This window comes from Thunnus thynnus, chromosome 10 (genome assembly GCF_963924715.1).
Source record: "Thunnus thynnus chromosome 10, fThuThy2.1, whole genome shotgun sequence".
Lineage (NCBI taxonomy): Eukaryota > Metazoa > Chordata > Actinopteri > Scombriformes > Scombridae > Thunnus > Thunnus thynnus.
Genome location: NC_089526.1, coordinates 22647759 through 22667870, shown reverse-complemented (window position 1 = coordinate 22667870; position 20112 = coordinate 22647759).

Genomic DNA, 20112 nt, shown 5'->3' with positions numbered 1-20112 from the left:
ACCTGGCTTTACAAGTCTTCTTTCTATATCATTTAAAAGTCCATTTTTCCTGACAGGTCAGCTTCATGTCACTTTAAAACATGCATTTGAATGACCATGGTGACAAGAACATTAGTGAAATCTGGCTTTACATGACATCCATTTTATTTCAAAAAGGCCAGCCTCATATTACTGTAATCATCCATTTCAATGACCACAGGGATGTGCAGAGTGCAACTCAGACACACTGTACCCAGTGGGTATTTCCAAAACAGACAGGCATTTCCTTAAACTTTGCAGTGGGAATTTAGCAGAATATTCTTCTTTTTTGTAAGTGAAGATATCCAGCCTAAAGTTTCACTCATTCTGTTGTCTGATTGTGTATTTATTACTTGGAGGGGGCAACTGTCCAAATGACACACTGAAATAGTGTATTTCTGGAGTTTGATAGCAAAAAAAAAAAAAAAAGAGTCATAGAATATTGTTGATAACAGCAACAGGTCTATTGCACCACTTAAAAGCATTATTTTTACAAGACTCACTGACAAGAGGATGACACATGCGGCTCTTGAACCCCGATAATTGGTGTTTTTGGATGAGGATAGATGGGAACAGGTGGTCATGTGGAAGTTTATAGATGGAGAGAGGAGAGAGCTTCAAAGAACCTTAAGATCTGGAAATCTGTCAGGGAGTCCAGTGTGTCTAAGGATAAGGATGTCAAGACAAGCATATCGTGCAAATCAGCATCGGAGCATCAGAAGTGCTACCAAATATATTGTGAGTAAACATATGGAGGTTATTCCACATAGCTGAAAAAGGAAGAATGAAAATGTGGAAGGTCACATAATCTAGGACACATTTGCATGGGCTATGGGCTACTGAAAAATGTTTTGGAAATTTTAACACAGAATAAAATAGAGGAGATGGGTTTAAGGAAACATAATGCAATAGTGTAACAGTATTCAAGCGTGTATTTCTTCTGTATTATATCTAAATCTGTTTAATTATGATTTTAAAAAAGAGCTGGAAGAACCAGTGATAATTATTTCTTGCATTTAAACATACTGGCAACAACAAAAAAAAAAATACAGATTCAAAGACAACAAAAACATATTCCAACTGTCTTCTGAATTGCAGTGTGCATTTCAGGGCTGTTTTGATATGTGAATACTGTCTATACTGAATGTGTGTTTGTGTGTCCCTTTATTTGCACATGCCTGCATGTGCGTGATTACAAGTAGGAAATGTGTGAGTGAATGCCTGTGTTTGCGTACTTATGTGTGTGCAAGCGAACATGCCTGCCTTTATGTGTGTATGTGTGTGTGTGAGAGAGAGAGAAATGGCAGCTGCTGTCACCCAGTGGGGCTGACAGTAGTTAAAGACAGTAAAGCTGTGTGTGTAACAGGCCTGCTGTCACTTCCTTCCCTGTGTTATTTTACTTCTCTCTAATGGGCTTTATTTCATTGTCAGCTGGCAGTCTACCTCCTCCTCCTTCTCTTTCTTTTCCTCCCTCTATTCCCTCCTTCCTCATTTTCTCTCTCTTGACACATTACAGGCTGCCTTTGGAGAACAGCAGAGGGCCAGAGACCCCCTGCCAGCAATAATAATGTGGTAAAACAAGCCGACAGGTAGAGTGTGTGTGGGTGTGTGCATGGATATGTGTGCACATTCACATTTGTTTGAGTTTGTGAGTTCACAGGCATGCACGTGTGCTTCACTGTGTGTGTGTCCGTTCTTGTCTTCATGCTCATGCCATGCATATGTCTTCCTCTGTGTGGCTTTTTCTATGTCCTGGAAAACCTATCAAAGTCCTCCCCATTAAAAAGCCTTCTGTGGCACATTATTAGCCCCCGTTACAAGGGCAATCTATCTAAGCTCAAACTAAAGGGGAAGGAGAGAGGAGGAGGGCTGGGCACTGGAGTGGTGGGGGAGATTCCTGTCAGCTCAGAGAACATTAGCTGTCCCAGAGTGCTTGTAGCCGCAGCAGGTGTGCTGACCCACCAAGACCCATCAACCCCCTGCTTCTCTCTCTCTCTCTCTCTCTCTCTCTCACTCTCACACACACACACCTACACACACCCACACACACGCACAGACTCATGTCTTAACTGGGGAAGCACAAACACTCAGAATTTCTGACTGCGTGCACGCATACATGCAAACCTGTACATATGCATGAATGGCTGTACATAATTCAGACATGTGCACATGTACACACACACAAAACCAATACCACCCATTGAGACAATAGCTCTTTAAATTATCCGAAGGGAGATGAAGTTGTTGCATTAATAAGAGTGCAGTCTAGTATTGCTAACTTATGAGATGAAAAAAGCAGCACGGAGCAGGAATGCCTTATTAGTGGATGTGGACCACATCTGATGTTTGTGAACTAAAGGCTTTTGAATATGGATGTGTGGTTCCTGAAGGCACATGCAGTAGTTTGATCATGTGAGGAATGAAATCAGCTCATAAAATATCACCGGATGGATTCTGAATAATCATTTTAAAGAATAAAAAACTGAGAAAGAGAATAAAAGCCAAAATAAAATTGAAAGAGGAGTTGGTTCCGGCTAAATTATTGCAGAACCAGCGGAACTAAATTGACACTTTGTTCTTCATAGCAGAATCTGATGCTACACAAAAAATCTGAAGGCTGACTTGATGTGAGCGTCAAGATAAAAGTGTTCAGGAATCCAAATCACTGTTAACTCTGGACTATATGTCTGTGCATTAGTCTATATATGCCTGTGTTTCTACTATAACATGCTGTATCTGATCTAACCTGCACTTCCTTCTACTGAGCTATCCTCATAATTCCACCCTTTTCTAAAAGTTAGATAATAAATCTTGCAAATCGTCCGAGTGGTTTCCTAGATCAGAAGATCCCCCTCTAATGTACAGCTAAAGCACCAGAGTTTGTCACAACCTGAGAATTAAAAAAAAAAAGACCAATACACAAATTGAAGTTTCCTGTGTCAATGAATTATTTGGTGGGGCTCATATTCACCTTGACTGCACTCCACACGCCTCATATTTACCACATCCATTTGCATTTACCTTTGCTTTCCGTTTGACTGCCTCATTTGCTTTGAAAAAAAGGCATAAACTGGAAAGGTACAGAATAGAAAAGGTTGGGCTTTTCATTCAGAATTCCTTTTGTATTGCTATTTAAGTGATTTTTTTTTCATGGCATTTTATTAGCCCAGCTTTTACTGTCTGCAACCACTAGCAGATACTGAAGGAAAGAGAGAGGGAAACGAGGTGTGGTGGGTTAGGGTGGGGTGGATGGAGACAGAGGAGAAGGTGGGGCTGAGAGATGGATGTAAATGTGGAATAATGTAGCAGGAGTGAATTTGCATGGTCAAATGTCAAAAAAATGAAGCCTTCCCCTGAGCCTTGTCAGGAAAAATAACATAAGTGGCGCGCTCCAGCACTGGCATGCCATTAGCGGTTAGTTCTGCCTGTCATCAGTCACTGAGAAGAAGAAATGGCCGTCATTATCTCCAAAAAATGGACTGGGAAAGATGGATACATCCCCCCCCCCCTTCTTCTCTCTCTGTGACAAAGAGGCATGTGCACATACGGTTTGTGAATGTGCACAGTCAGACACATACATACACACACATACAGTATAAACACACAAAGGCACACACACCTGCACTTGTCTGTGTGTGTGTTGTACTGTATGACTGTGCACATCAAGCACAGATAAAGAGTATGTATACAGTATACTGTAATGCACCACAGACATACAGTCTGACAAAAAAAAAACAAATAAAAGTGATTTCCTAATAGTAATATTGTCTGGTATGTGAGTGCTGATGTTCATGTTAATGTGTGAAACTTGGACTTAGGAATTAAAGCTAATCATTGTGCGCCACCCCTCTAACGTTACTTGTCCTGAGGCTGTTTGCAGCAGCAGATATTAATGCTCATTCTGGAATAATAGCTTCATTTTCAGTCGTGCAATGCCCATTATCATTATCATCATTATCAACAAACAGGCCAAATAATTAAATATGCTACAAGTGGAGAAAGAGGAAAGGATAGTGAATTGAGTACAAATGTGAATAAGAAGAAGCGTACATTTCTTTTGATATGCTCTCACACATACACACATGCACACTCATTATGGTTCAGCTCTCTGCAGGAAGGAGGCTCTGGCAAGCAATTATATAATAAGCTTAAAGACCATAAAATCTGCAGTAGCAAGGACAATTAGCCATTACATTCCATGGTACTGATAGCCACACATTGGTTTTTGAAGATAAAAAAAATCCTCTCACTGTTACATTGTCTGGACACCATGTTGAATTGTCTTAACAAGCATTGACAATTCAATTATTCTTATTTCTTTATTTATTTGTTTTTTTAAGGCAAAAGGGGTGTCTCGGTATTTGCATATTGTTACAATCACTGGCATACATTCAAATAAATCTGAGACAAGTTTACTTTGTTATGCAGCAGCTTTGTGCCATCGCTGTAATTTGTCCTTGAAAATATTGCTCTTGACATTCAAGAATGCAATTTCCATGTGGCAATGAGACAGGGTGGGTAACAATAGCAGAACACTGAATATAGGTATGTATTGAGGAGAAGTCCATGAATTTTAAGACAGGGAATATATTGAGAAGCCTGGCACCAGACAATGAGAGAGAGATAGAAAGAGAGAGGGAGAGAGAGAGAGAGAGAACAACCGAGCAAGAGATCAGCATGGCAGCTAATGTAATGAATAATATCTCAAGTGTAAATCCAGCCAATTGAACCCAGGGCTGCCTTCTCCCTCTAGCTAGGCTAAATGAGTTTCCATGGGAATGTGGATGAAAGGAGCGCAGACGTCTAGGTCAGGCATATTGGAGAGGAAGAGGCAGAGAGAGGCTGGGAGTATGAAATAGAGTCCTCGGGGTCTGGTTTGGAGAGATTTGCACTTGTGCTAAGCCACTTCAGATGTGAGTGGAGGGTCTAACAGCCTTAGACTTGAGCATCAAGGTATGTGTGTAGGTCTGTTGTTGAGCTGTGTAAGCACTGAGGGCAGAATATGCCCCAGAAGGGGTGAGAGAATTTCATACAGTTATGCCTTCTCTATGTTCAATTCAGTATATTGTTGGTGAGGGATGATGGTGCTGAGCATAGAATATGGTTGCTGTCAAATCAAGAAAAAAAGACAAGCCTATGTACATATATACAAATGCACCACCACAGATGTTATGCCACACAATGCAAGGTTTTTAGCGCTTCCTCTTGCATTTCTTCCCTCTCAATATTGTCTCCCATGCTTGATTTAATTGAAAGTCCAAACCATCTCCCCTGCAAGGAACCTGTCCGCGGTACTTTAGAAGCTATGGTGACCAAGTTCAAAGTGACACATTTAGGACATGTGAGCTGCACATTACCTTGACACAGTCGGGCTGTAGAAATTAGCCGCTGTCTGAATTATTAAAATAACAAGGGACATTTCATGTGATTGGGCAGTGAGATATAACCCAACCCCCGCAATTCTAATTGTCCACTTTAACTAGTTTCTTTGAGCCTTCAACATCAGTCAATGTAAAGTACTGGTTTGCAGATTTCTGCGCTCCCATTAGGGAAGAGGAACGAGGCATGGCTGTCCACTGAGCCTACCTCATTTATTATAATGACCTGCCAGGCCCAGACATGAACATGTTAAAGTTATAGGAGAGTGGGACATGACAGGTGCACACAACCTTGTCAGATCTGTGTTGGTCTAGTTAGAGCATACAGATCCTCCTCTGTGAAAAGACTGACAGGCAGATGGGTTGCCGGCACGTGTCTCAGCGTAAAGAGAAGGAAATGGCTGACTAATTGTCAGATTCCTAACAATCTAAATATTAATGTACATGTATATAGTTTGCGAAAGGTATGCAAAAATTACATTTAGTCTAGTTTCTTATCAAGGTTTGATTTTATAAAAGTATAAATATTTGAATGCACACTGACACGCTAAAGCACAACTGGTACACTTTGCTGCTCTCTATGCAAATGAAGCAGAGACACTATTTGATGTGACATATGTCTGAGTAACTTAAAATTACTTTCTTAATATACAAAAGCTATTTTTACCAGGGATTTCAATGTTAAGCAGAAATCTCAAAGAGTAAATAATAAATAATAAAATAAAGATAAAGAAAAAAAAATAAAGAAAATATTAAATACATGTATTTTATATTAAATGAGGAGTTTGACATACTTTGTCATTGCTGACAGTTTTTGTCACCATGCATTTAGTGCATATTGTATATTATGGGAAAGACAGAGTTGGAATTGTTCATTTTTCATTAAAATAGTAAATATGATATAACTCGTTGTTTCTAATGTGCTACAGGTAGCTAAATATAACAGAAAAAAACTATATAGCTGGAACTGTTCAGTGTCTTAAAATTACCACCACATCATAATCCACTTATCAGAGATGCAGGGCAGGACAGTTATAATGTGGAGATGGCAGTCCAGTACAGACACTTTCACTGTCATCACGCCTCATACTAGAACAAAAGGCCTGGTTGTTTGATGGAGACACAGCAAACAGTTCTGTAATCCCTATAAGATCTAAGTAAACAAATGTAGGTCTTCTAAGCCTGCATAATGGAGCACTGACTTTACATTCACCCTTAGTCTCGGACTACTCTTATCTGTTAGGGCCTTAATGTCATGTAAAAGACACACACAAATACAGGAACACTTTGAGTTCCTTTTTTTCCCCTCCTCCCTGAACCGACGTCCAAACTGGACTCTATAATCCTCTGCCATTCTTTTAATCATCTGACGCCCAGAGAGGGCAATATCTATTTTCATCTGGTCCTGATAGGATCTCTTTAGGATTTAAAGAGGGGCCTCAGCATGCTGCGCCCAGCAGCTCAGCTGTGATCTGGGGCTTTGGGGAGTTCTCATTAGGCGTTAGCGGCCCCCAGATCGAAGAAACCCAGTTCTGGCTAGTGGATTTTTAATCCTCCTATGGCCTGTGTTGGGAGATGGAGTTATTTAGGGCCCTTTGATTAGCCTTGCAGCTGCACTTTGATTAAAAGAACTTCTAAAGATCGAGCTGCTGGGCTGCAATTTGGAGGTGGTGGAGGACGTGTGTGGAGGTGGCGTGTGCGTTTATTTATGTTGTGTGTGTGAATGTGAAAATGGCTGAGTGTGAGCATTTAGCAGGTACATACAGTATTATATGTACAGTATCTATTCTTTGAGGGTGAATAAGTACCTTATAGTATGTGTGTGAATGAATGTGTTTGTAAATGCTTGTGTGGCTGTATGTCTGTATTCAGTAGATGTGCACTTGCACAGCATGGCCGTAGAATATGTTTAAGGTTTAAGTGAAGTGTGAATATGAGAGACGTGTTACCAAACCAAGGAAAGACTGGCCACTTTACACCTTCTGCAATAACCTACTTGAAGCTGAAAGCCATGACAGATATCGACACAGTGATATAAAGACAGAATGACAAAGAGAAAGAGACACAGGATGAGACAGATTTGAGGTGTGGACAAGGCCAAAAAGTTTTAATGCCCACAGCAAATTGATATTTGGTACCTCCTCTGTTCTGCAATGCTTCAAACCACTTGGTAATAAAGCTAGGCTGGCCTGTCAGTGTTGGGATGAGAGTGGTACCATCCAGGGCCAAGGCTGTCCTCCAGATGTAAAGGAGGGATTGAGCCCTGCTTTGTACTCCTCTGGTTCTCTGGACCGTTTGAAGTGACTATACTCAATTAATGGAAAAATGGAAGGCTGTACAAAGGAAAACTCATGTTTGATATATTGACACATCTTTGTCTGAAGCCTGCAAAAGACAAAAAACATGTGTGCTCACAGGTATGCACATCCATGCCTACACACACACACACACACACACACACACACACACACACACACATATATATATATATATATATATATATATATATATATAGGAGGGTTCTCTGGCGAACACCATATAGTTTACCATTTTGTCGGAACAAAACAACTGTAAAACAAAAAGTGACAGTCAGTTTGGGTGAAAGTGGTAACTTCTTGAAAAGTATAGTAGGAAAATAACATTCAGTTACAGTATAAAAAACAAACAAACAAATAAAAAGGTTTTGGTTGGGAAGTGGTCTGCCATGATTTGTAGAAAATGGGCAATGGTACAGTCTCTTAAAAAGTGGGATTATGGGAGAAGTGTGTCGAATTGGATTTCTCCCACAGCACAATCCTTTTTGTCTTTGTTAAATGTTCCCTTTATTCTGTAAATGGATATAAAGTTCAAGGCTTTTTTTTAATGTCTTCCCATGTGAGCCACTTCAGTAAGCAAACTACGCATAATTAAAAACTAATTATGCAAAGTATTTATGTTTCTTTTAAGCTCACTGTAAATATAAAACATGCTGGGGTTTTTTTTTGTTTTTTGGTGTCACAAGATTTTGGCTTCAACAAAAGTCACACAGAATAACAAGGTCACAGAGAAAGGAAAATCAGTCTGACCACAATATTTGAGTGTGGCTGAAGAAAGCAAAACTAAAAATGGGTTTTGTCAGAAACACAACCTTTATCTTGGTCAAAATTTCATAATGAATATGAATCTATTGTGTCTTTGAAGCACCTCTGTTGTATTGACGGCACTCACTGCCAGGGTTGCCATGGTTAAAAGTCAAGAGACACTTTGGTTTTGAGCGCAGGGATGTCACTATTGTGGAGATATGAGGCTAAGCAGTGAGCAGGCCCTGCCACCTTAGCTTTGATTCCAGGGCTAAGTATGTACAGATATCTAAGGTGTTGACACTTCGCCCTCTAAGCCCTATTTCTTTTCCCTTGGATCAGTGAGACTCACTGATAGCAGATTATCTCTGCGGCATTTTGTGGCCCAGTTGGCACCCTCATTTGTTATCTGCTCACAGATACACTGAGGTACAGTCTGTGTTGGTAGAGAGAAATGTCGGAAAAAAAACGTCTCAGAAACGTCTCATGTATTGTGTGGATGTCTGTGAAGTAATAATGTCCAACAAAACCACCACCTGTGCATCGCCGGAACTTTCACAGAAATACAAATGGTAGTCTGTCCACTGTTAGAATTATAAAGTGAAAAGATGCTATTACAGTGCATACAGTATATATCAAAACTGAGTCCACCCCTGGTCAGTATCACTTAAATGTGTAGTAATTACAAATTTGTATCCATTTAATACAACTTTGTTTTTAGACAATACCCAAGAATAATTAAGCAAATTCACTTGAAAAACAGAATGTTTGACTAATCAACTAAACTAAACTATAATGAAAGGTCCATATTTAAGAACGAACTGCAACAAAAGTCAGAACATTCTTCATTAGTGAGACTCCACTCTTTTATTTTTTAATATTTTGTATGCCTGCCTTTGTTTTTGACAGATTGGATCCTCCTGGGCATGGACGATACCAGTCTAGCCCAGATCTGTGTTATGTCATTCTTCACAGTTGATTCTTTTCAGCTGCTCTTTGCTGGAGGGGTTTTGTTGCTGTACTTTCCTCTTTAAAATACTCCAAAGATGTTCTATTGGATTCGGGTCAGGGGACATACTTGGCCAGGTCATAGTTTTCACTTTTTTCTTCCTTGAAAACCCTTATGTGATTTTTGCAGTGTGTCTGGGATCATTGTCATGTTGGAAAATTCCATTTCATCTTTTCATTCAGTATTTGGGTAGACAAACTTGCATTCATAGTGCCGTCTGTTAACGTCATCTCCCCTATATCTTTTGTAGACATGCAGCCCCGTATCAGCACTCTCTCACCTCCATGTTACAGCAATATGAAGTCACTGTGGTAGTCCTGGCCAGGTCAAGGCCAAGCATACTGGACCCCATCTGATCCAAGCAAAAATTTTTTTGGTTTCGTCTGACCAAAGAATATGAAGCCAATATTCATTAGGCTTTTTTCATGTTCCTTGGCAAAGTTTAATCTTGCTTGTTTAATCTGTTCAGAAGCCTACTGATGATCTTGTACCCTCTCCCATCTTTATGAAGTCTCACAATCTGGTTTCTAACTTGTTCAGGCAATTCCTTAACATGTGGAGCCATGTTGCATTAGACACAAGCCAGGTCAAAATTGACAAAGTTGTGATGCTGACACGTTTTTTTATAACCTTTTTCGGGCAATTAATCTTAATTGGAAGTCACAGGTGTAGACATTTTTGCAACAGTGGTCACAGGTGTACTCACTTTTGTTGCACTGAGGTTGTACTTTAAGAGTTGTATTTTCAATGTAGTCCATCTAACCGGTTTGTTTTTAATTACAAATGATATCATATACCTTACATTTCATCCTAAAAAATACTACAATTATTGTAAGATGATACAATTTTGAATAATTTAACATTTTATTGATATTGCACAGTGGTGTACTCAGTTTTGTTCTATATTGTATATAGTTATGTTTTAAAATATTTTTAAATGGACAATTTAATCTCCATTGTCTAAAGAGGCTATGCCATTATGATGTACATAATGCAATAATGTAAGGGCTTGTTTTACAGTGTTCAAAGCACCATCGGATTCTGTAATGTACAATGACACCACAGAATCTGCTTTTTTTAGTTAAGTATTTTTTGCAAAAGATGTCATTTTCCCACAGAACTTACCCTGGTTCTCCAGGTTGGTTTTGTTGGGACACCTCTAAAGGCAAGCGCCCTGTGTTACTTGGGAATTGCTAAACTCCTCACTCTATCCTGTAGAATTACACTGTTGAAGGAACTGCTCCCCTCTGACCTATATAAACCCTTTCCACAACAGACCTTTTGACTTGTCAAAGCAAGAAAAATGCAGGTGTAAGTGATAACAATAACAATGGCTCCATTCCCTTAACTGTCCAAGTAAGCCATGTTAATGAACGAGCATACACAATACGAGAGCCCTGGAACTGGCTCACCTAAATGGAACGCAGCCATCATTATTGTGATTAATTTCACCTGTGCTTTTCCTGCTTTGACAAGTCAAAATGTCTGCCATGAAAAAGTTCTATTGAGAAAACCATTGGTTCCTAAGCATTTTTGTGCTTCTAACCATTGCTTTGCTTGTCAGCTAAGTGACAACATTGTGACAACAGTGAACCTCCCTAATATGACTGAAAGGAGACAAGGTGCACCCAGTCACCACCTTGATCATATTTGTCTCAACTTTGACAGAAAGCCTGACAGCCGTATCCCCTCTACCCCAAACTACCACAGCATCCTCAATAAGATACCTTAGGGGCCTTTGTCTTAAACCTTATCCCGATTCACAACACACTTGTAGACAGAATTACCATTCCCAAGACCCTTCTAATACAGTATCACAGAGAAGCAGAAAATCAAATCCACTGTTCCCTAACCAGGACGTACCCTGCACTATAATACATTTCCGAAGGATTTATAGTGCCACGATTTTGCTAAATGCACCTGTGCTCCAGAAGTACTGTAGTTGCCTGTAAAAGCACACTTTATCAAGTGCACCCAAACACATCGTTCAACTTCACTATGTCTGAACATTTTGTAACCTTTGATTCAGTCACTCTCTGGAGTTTGTAGTCTATATTTTTCACAACTTCCTCTGTGAAGGTTGAACAGCATGTTTGTACATCGGTAAAGTTAGTCTGAGATGAGAAACATGTCAGACCCAATTAAAAGGCAGCCCTGGTGTCGCCTGACATAAAGTGACAGAATTCAGATTCAGTAAACAAAAATAAGAGCATCCAAACATCCCAAAGTAGTTCATGCTTAATGTGTTATCTTTTTTTTTCACTCACACTCTCTTCGATGTGTCCTCTTGCTCCTGTGTTACTTTGATATATGTGGTTGACTCTCTGGAGTGCTGAGGAGCCTTTGATACTAGAAGGGCACGAAATAATATCTTCCCTTTGAAAAACAATTTCAGGGAGAGGGGATCAGTATAAATAGGCCTTTTTATGTGCGCCAGGGGCCGATGTGAATCTGATGGGGAACTTGTGATAGGCTTTTTTAAATGGCAATGCAAAATTGATGAGTGGAGGGGCCCAGGCTGTTGTCACGTGGATGGAGATGTGACTGCATAAGGACATCAAGGCCTGACACACACACACGCACGCACACACGCAGGCACGCATGCATACATGCACACAAGACTGTGCAGATGCATGCAAATGTGGACAGTACACAAAAACACACACACACAAGCACCCACATGTGCATGCACAACTACACAGCCGCACACATAAACACGCATGCACAAAGGCAAACACACACACAGTCTCTCTCTATTGGCTTTACACTTATACTCCAGTCAGGGCTGAAGGCTTAATCGAGATATGAGAAAGAGAACTCTCGAGGAGAAGAGAAGATGGTCTGACCAGTCGTCTCCCTTTCTCTCTCCACTTCATCCCTCCATCCGTCCTACAAGAGCCCACTATCCCTGCTATCTGTTATCTCCACACAGCTGCAGACTGCTCCACTCTCCACCTTGTCCCCCCCCCACCTCTTCCAATCTTGATGGGTATTGGGGAATGTAAGAGAAGAGTTTCCTGATAAAGCTGTCTAATGAACATACAGGAACTTTAGTAAGTTAAGCATCAAAACATCGAAGGCTGTTTGAACTTTGACTCCCCTTGCATTAGCGCAGAGTCCTTATCAGGCCTCTCGAGTGGAGAGATTAGCCACTTCCTAATGAAGTGGTGAAATCGTAAAGGTCTTACTCCAAGGCAGAGTGGATTGCTTCCAACATTTTTCACTCTGTTATCTCCCATACCCAGATTGCCATTGCTAAAAAAAAAAAAAAAAAAAAAAAGAAGGTGAGGGTCCTACCTCATCCCTCCTGCTTCTTGGGTTTCAGGTCACATACACAAAAATATGACATCAGATTGTGCAAAAACCAACCAAAAGCAAACAATTATTATCAAACACAGAAGCAGGAAAAGTAACTTGTGAAGTGTCGTTTTGGGATACTGTATCTGGCTTCAGCCATCGATGCAGAGTTCTTTTACTTTTTGACCCTAAGCAGTTGTTAGGAGTGGGGACGCATTATCTAAATGATCCCCCGTGTTTTAGTCAATCAGGAGGCTGCAGACGACTTATAAATTTTACATGCCTCTTCTTCCGTACCCGGTGAGGTCAGACACACATTGCATATTCAAAACCTGCATTAAGACACACCCCCCCCTCACCCCCCTTCCCCGATCCCCTGTTTCTTTCTTGCAGCCCCAATCAAAACATACACACTTCTCATCAACCATCAGATTATCATACAAATAGACGAGATTGTGATATATGCAAATGAACAGAATATGAGGTGATGATCTGTCTACATAATGAATGTGGTCTTTGTTTAACGGTCATCAGGTTTACCACAGCTTACATCTGTACCATTGTTGATGGACATGAGGATGCGATGATGATATTCTTGACTGACTTGCATGCCTTATTAATATTCTTGGGAGGCCATCCAGTTTTAACCTTAATCAGGAGATGTAGTTGAATACATTATGTTTGAATACTGAATTGATGTAATTGAAGAATTTAAAGCCATATTGTATTACTAAACCCCTCACCCTCTAGACTTGATCAGTTTGTGTTGTTTACTCTTTACGCTAGTGCTTACATTAAATGCAGTGTTTAATCATCATGACAGACAGAGGAACTTGAACTCTATATAACTTGAAAGACAGAATAATTTCTGTCCATATCTATCAAATCTAATTATATGCCAGCAAATGATAGCAAAAAGCAAGCATGTAGAGTGAGAAACCTTTCTAATGTACCATCCCACCTACTCATACTTTTTATGATAATGCATATTCCAGCCGATGCATTATTCACAAATTAAGAGCCAGAAATTTCAGTTTCCACCTAAAATCAAGCTTTTCAAACAGACAGGGGAGCAAGAGTACAAGAAGTGTTGTCAGTTCTGGCCAGTGTACAACATGCATCTCAATCCCTGTAATAGCACTCCTTATTCTGACACATGTTAATAATTGATTGTTAAGTGATAAGCCTCGCTCAAGCATGAGAAATAGCCGGGGCCCGGAAATAAATATGAAAACCCATCACAGTATAATTCATAAGGTTGTGTTCGATCAGTGTAGGCGTCTCTCAGGGTTCTCCATTATTCATAATATAGCCTAATATGCTTCGTACTTCCTCTTTCTGACTTGAGTCATTAATGGTCTCCTCTCTTATGGTTAGTTTCAAAGACAATAATTGACCCTCATATTGAGAAATGTGAAGTTAAATGCCACATTGTGATTGCTTAAGTCAATATATAAGCTTATTAATTTTTTTGATTAGGGAAAAGAAGCCTGATTTGTATTCATGCAAATCCCTCCACCTAACCTGCGGTCTTTTCTGACTCTTATATCTTCCCTATCACCATGTCATCTCCAAGACTGTTAACTAGTTACCTCTATATAGTAGGGGGACTCATTGTCTTACTGTTCTTTTAACTTGACATGGACCAAACATCCTACTAGTACATGTCTTCAAATGGCAGGGATTCCTAAAGACGTGCTACTTATCACTACTCATTACACAAATCCTCAGGAGGGCCTCTAAGTTTGATTTGTATCCAATATCAGGAAGTGAAGCCCTAATGAGATTTTTATGGACTTTTCCTTCTAACTTCATTAGGTTTTTATGAGTGAGCGACGACGGCAGGGGGGGGGGCTCGTGAAATCCCCATATGCATCAAAGAGCAAAGGAAGAGGGGTTAGGATGGAAGAAGGGAGGGTTGGATGGTGTAAGAGAGAAAACAGGAATTTTTCATGGCAGGAGAGAAGCTCTCTCTAGAGACTCTCACAGATAGCCCTGTGAGAGGTTCCCATCAGGCAGAAGCCGAGGAGCCTTAAGTGTTTTATACGAATTCAATATGGCGGTTAAAAATACCAGAGGGAATATCACATTCATATCTCTGTCGCTCGCCTCACTTAATACTGGGATGGTTGGCTGGGTGGATGGAAAGGAGAGGAGAGGAACAGGGAGGAAAGGGGGTTCATTTGGCCCTCTCTCAGTCTCTGCTGAAGAGGTGACAGTTAATTCCTGATGTAGCAGTCAGCAGCTGCTGGGTAACTCCTTTCTACAGAGGCTCTTTACATAATGAAAGCATCCCACCAAATGCAATTACATTAGCACCAGTTTAAGTCAGTAACTTAGAAGATATAGCTATTTTTCACAGTGGTTGGCTTAATTATCACATCCATCATCATACACACAAGTGGGAAATTTTAGTTTTTTGTTGCTTCATTGCTTCCTATTGCCATTCAGATGAAATTGCTTGTTTAAGGGTGAGAAACTTTATTCTTGAGGGAATATAGCTGCAGTACTGGATTCAGTGTAGAAAAAATAATCACTGGAGGAATGCTGTTAAAACAAAAGAAGTACTATTTGAATTTAAAATGCAATTAGTACTGTATTTTTATGGTGCTTTAGACACCACCATAAACAACAATATCTATGGGAGTTTGATGTGTTGTTGGTCAATAACTGTGACTCAGCAATTATTTTATCTGTTGCTGAAATTTCTCGCTCCTAACCTCACTTTTTGGCTTGTATTTTGTTCTGCCTCATGCTCTGGAACAGATCCTTCCTGCTCATCACCAACCTGCGTTTCTCAGCTGCACAGTAATACAGCACAAGTCTGTATGAGTGAGCGATCAACCTCACAACGCTTCATGATGCTTTTAAGCAAAAAGTTGAAGTAAGTAGTATTATTTTGCCATACATTATAATACATGAACTTATACTATTTCTGCTGAGTCTTTGCTTTTATTAGCTTGGTTGCTAATCTGTATCGTGAAAATGCGACTTTCTGACAATAAACCTTTGCTAAACTGTTCACTCTTTTCCATATTGGCTAAATAATTTTAATCACATATAATGAATCTCATATACAGCCGTAAAGTGTCAGAACTGTCAATATGGTGTTGATATTTAACTTTATACTGCATATAAGCAGGCTTACTTCCTTTATAACAATTATATGTCAATAAAATAACAATAATAACAATAAAATAATCTAACAAAAAGATTCTTGTGACTAATATCTTAAACAAATTTAAGATTAATTTTGTATTTTTGTATGAATAAGACAAGTTTCTTAAATAAATTGTTAATAAATGTTGCTATTAAGTTAATTTAAGTTAATTAATTTTCAATTTTACATGGCAAAATGGTCAGAATCTTTGCTCAAAAGTCATAAAACACCTCATATGCTCTTGGTATAAATAATAAGGCTGTCTCCAGATGGTTCAACAAAATCCTGATGAGAGAGAGAAGATGGGAGAAACCTTTCTGCATTTCTACTGATGTGTTAAGTGGCCATGTTGTTCTAAGTACAGATCTGTGTGTGTGTGTGTGTGTGTATTTATTCATGAGAGAGAGTGATACAGTGCCTTCACAATGATTGCAGATTGCCTGGAAGCATCACTTTGCTTTGTTTAACTCCCTCTATGGTGATTACACAAAAAGAAATGTAATCGGTGTGCACGCATTGTACCATTGTTTGGCTTTATCAATTAAGTTAACCACCATCCCAAATCCTCTCATTGTGCATGCAGAGTGACTGTTATCAGCAACTGTATCATGGCAGTCAGGAGAAAATGAGCATTCCCTTCTGTTCTCCAACAATCTAATCACAAAACAATACAAAAGATACTCTGCATTTCTCTCTTTCTTCCACTCACTCTCTTCTCTTTCTTCCAGCCCGTGCAGCCATGTCTTCTTCTTCCCCTTCCTCTTCTCCTCCCTCTTCTCCTCTTTAGCCGCTCTTGGCTGCTCTCCAGTCTCACTTAAACCCATTAGCTCTATTACTGAAATTATTTTCCTCCCCAGCTATGTCTTTGTGCAGAGGGAGTGAATTTCACAGTTATCAGAAGCTGTGGAGAATAAGGGGGAATGGCTGTGAGTCACTGCAGTGTATGTGTGTGTGTGTGTGTGTGTGTGTGTGTGTGTGTGTGTGTGTGTGTGTGTGTGTGTGTGAGTGTGTTTCGTCTGTGTGCATTATGCTCCTTGGCTGCTCATGGTTGCTTCTTAATTAATGCTTCTTTGTCTTGGAGGAGCTGAGGCTACAAGGAAAGAGGCAGGGATGGGATGAAAGAGTCGTATGCATTGACCTCATTGTGCCATTTGAGGGCAGTGCAGTCTCAGGGTTTTGGGTAAACACACAGGCCCCGTGCATGCTTTGCTCAGTTTTAACAAAGGGGACGATGTAAAACTTTTACCTCACCTTTCCATTAGAATCTACAGTTTAAAAGGGAGTGTGTTGCACATTGTAGTTAAAGAGGCTGCTGTAATTATGAGAGTCTGGACATCAGGTTTGTACTATTGTTTGTATTAAAATGAATAGTCAATTAATTATCCTATATTCTATACAAGGGAAAATGCCTCTATGTATGGATGAGATTTAAAAAGTGTAAATCACTGGTCATAAATGCATAATAACAGGCACAGGCACTGACACCCAGAAATGAGGTGACAGTAGTCTTTTTATGTTTTATTAACAATGTAATTGTGTAATTTAGATGTGACATTAAACAAAAAATAAAACAGAATAATAATAAAAAGAGATTGTACATTTTGATTTAAAACTCAAAACATCTTATTACTGTGTCAGTACTGGGGCATAGTCTGTTTAAAACTTATTAGCAGAAATGAAATATTGAGTGAAATAGTATCCAAAACTATACTGCCAACATGTGCTACTAATTTTCTGATGCAGTAGTAACATGAGAAAATGTTTACTTGCATACCTAATAAAAATAATTGATTGAATTATTGAAATGTAATTTATTCCAAACATATCAATTTAAATAGCAATTTTGTTAATGTGCTAATGTTAGCTATCAGCATGCCTGGAACTCTAATAAGAGGCTATCCTGCACTACTATATTTAACAACTGTGTTTCTGGTTTTCTCATAGAGATTTCAAAGGATGTAATTTATTGAGATGCTGTGTGCACATCTGGACGGTGGGCACATTTCCTCTTCAAATGTTCTTTCTTTTAAATTTGTAACACTCAGCTATTCATAAATATAGGCAAACCTTTTGACTTTGTAAACCTTACCACCACACATTTAAGTCTTTCTATCTCCTCATATCCGAACTGCTTTGGCCTTGGCTCTGGTTCAGTCCCAGTTTACTTTGAGTAAAACAAAGGCAAATAAGCATGACGGGGGAAAGAGGAGAGGAGTACAGCTATGCATTGACATCAAACATAATGACAGGCTGGCCTTCAAAATAACTAGGTGCACGGCATTTAAAAAAAAAAAAAAAAAAAAAACTTTTATAACTCCACTCACATATGTATGTGTCAGCTCATACTCTCACAAAGGACCATTTTTCGCTGTGGCAGCCTGCACATGCGGAAGCTTCTTGATAATAGTTATTTTCATTTCACGCAACCGCGCTTAGGCTCTTTTACGAATAAAGAGATGACAGTGTCGCCACTCTAAGTAGTGTTTTGGTACCCGCTAAGAGAATCAGTGGTTCTGTGGATATAACCATTGCACCGAGTTTAAGGTTTTTTACATGGTAACTGCCCTGCTGCTGCACTGTTGCACTACAGTGCAAAAGTGTTTGAAAAACTCTTAGAAGGTGGTTTGTGTTTCATTTTATATCAGATCGATGGAAAGGGCAACAAGATTTTTCTGTTTTAACAGCAGTTATATTTTCATGATTGTAAATGAAAAATACATGACAAAATTAACACATGCAGTATGCCCTAAGTGCTTTATTGGGTAGCCTAATGCAGTCTACATACACTGCCAGTCAAAAATTTGGACACACTTTCTCATTTAAGTGAATGGGAAGGTGTGTCCAAACTTTTGACTGTTACTGTAGGTCTTTTCAAGGGTTTACTGTATGATACACTGCACCATGCACAAACACATGCTGTAAGACAGAGAAAGAAGAGAAGCGAGTACTACCAGCACACACACATGCGCACACACACAAACAGAATATACTGCCTGTGTGATTGTACAGCGCTGTATGATTGATAATGTGATCTAGTGATCCCTCCTGAGTAGCGGCGTGGGGCTCAACAGCAGCAGTGGCTCCATGCTTACTCAACCATAACACACCCTGCTCTCACTGGGGCCCTCCTATGTGTGTGTGAAAGTGTGTGTGTTTCCAAGGGAGATGGTTGTGTATATTATTGTATTTTTTTGGAAATGTTCCCTCTGACTACACCTTATACAAGAGTAGCGGTAAAAACTGTAATTAATTTTGCTAAGAACCTCAAATTTTGAACTTCTGCTTGGTGAACGCCTTTTTAACCATTTTCCTGTCGCTGTTATTATCCACCTTAAACCTCTGCTCTCCAGAGAGTGTGTGTGCCTGCATGTGTGTGTAAGAGACAGAAAGAGAGTGCTAATTCTCAGCACCTCCTTGTCATTGTTGTGTTTTGAATATCACCTCCCTCTTTCTTCTCAGCCTCTCCCTCCCTCCTCTCCTCTCCTTCTCCTTTTGCCGTCCTGCTGCTTGTTTCCTGTGACAGGGGAAGTGGCAGGTCTTGGTGACCCTTGACCCCTGGCTGGTCACTTAGGCAGATACGTGGGACGTTGAGGACTTTGTCAGAGGGTAACAAGGACTCTGAGAAAACAAGGCCAGTCCTAATAAGATGAAGGAGGAAAACAGAGTAGGGAGAAGTTATTGTTATTGTGACTTTAGATGGTGGAGAAAAATTGCTTTGTTAATGCCTTCCTCTTTTATATAGTCAGGGCACTAATTAACACTGAACACAAGTTAAATTCTGTAGACCTACAGTAGACTAACAACTACTGTTTAGAAGATAAAATCTTCAAGTCGCTTTCACTTTTTCCCCCTTATAAAAACTCATGTTTTAATGATACAATAATTCCAAATATTTTAGAAGATCATACTAAGATCCTAGTAAACCAATATAGGAACAAATGGCAAAACTATAGCAGACACAAAAATGTTGTATAATGTAATAAGGCCATAATTACCATACTAAAAATAAACTTTACCCCTGAAGCAGGGTTTATGTATTAGCAAGCTTGTGGACGTTGACATTCAAAGTGAAAAATACAGAGGTACAGTGATTTTTTTTGAGTTTATAGCTTATAGATTACTCGATCAGAGCTATTAATCAATATAATATAATCAATTTATTTTAAGATTATAATATTTTTTTAAAAAACC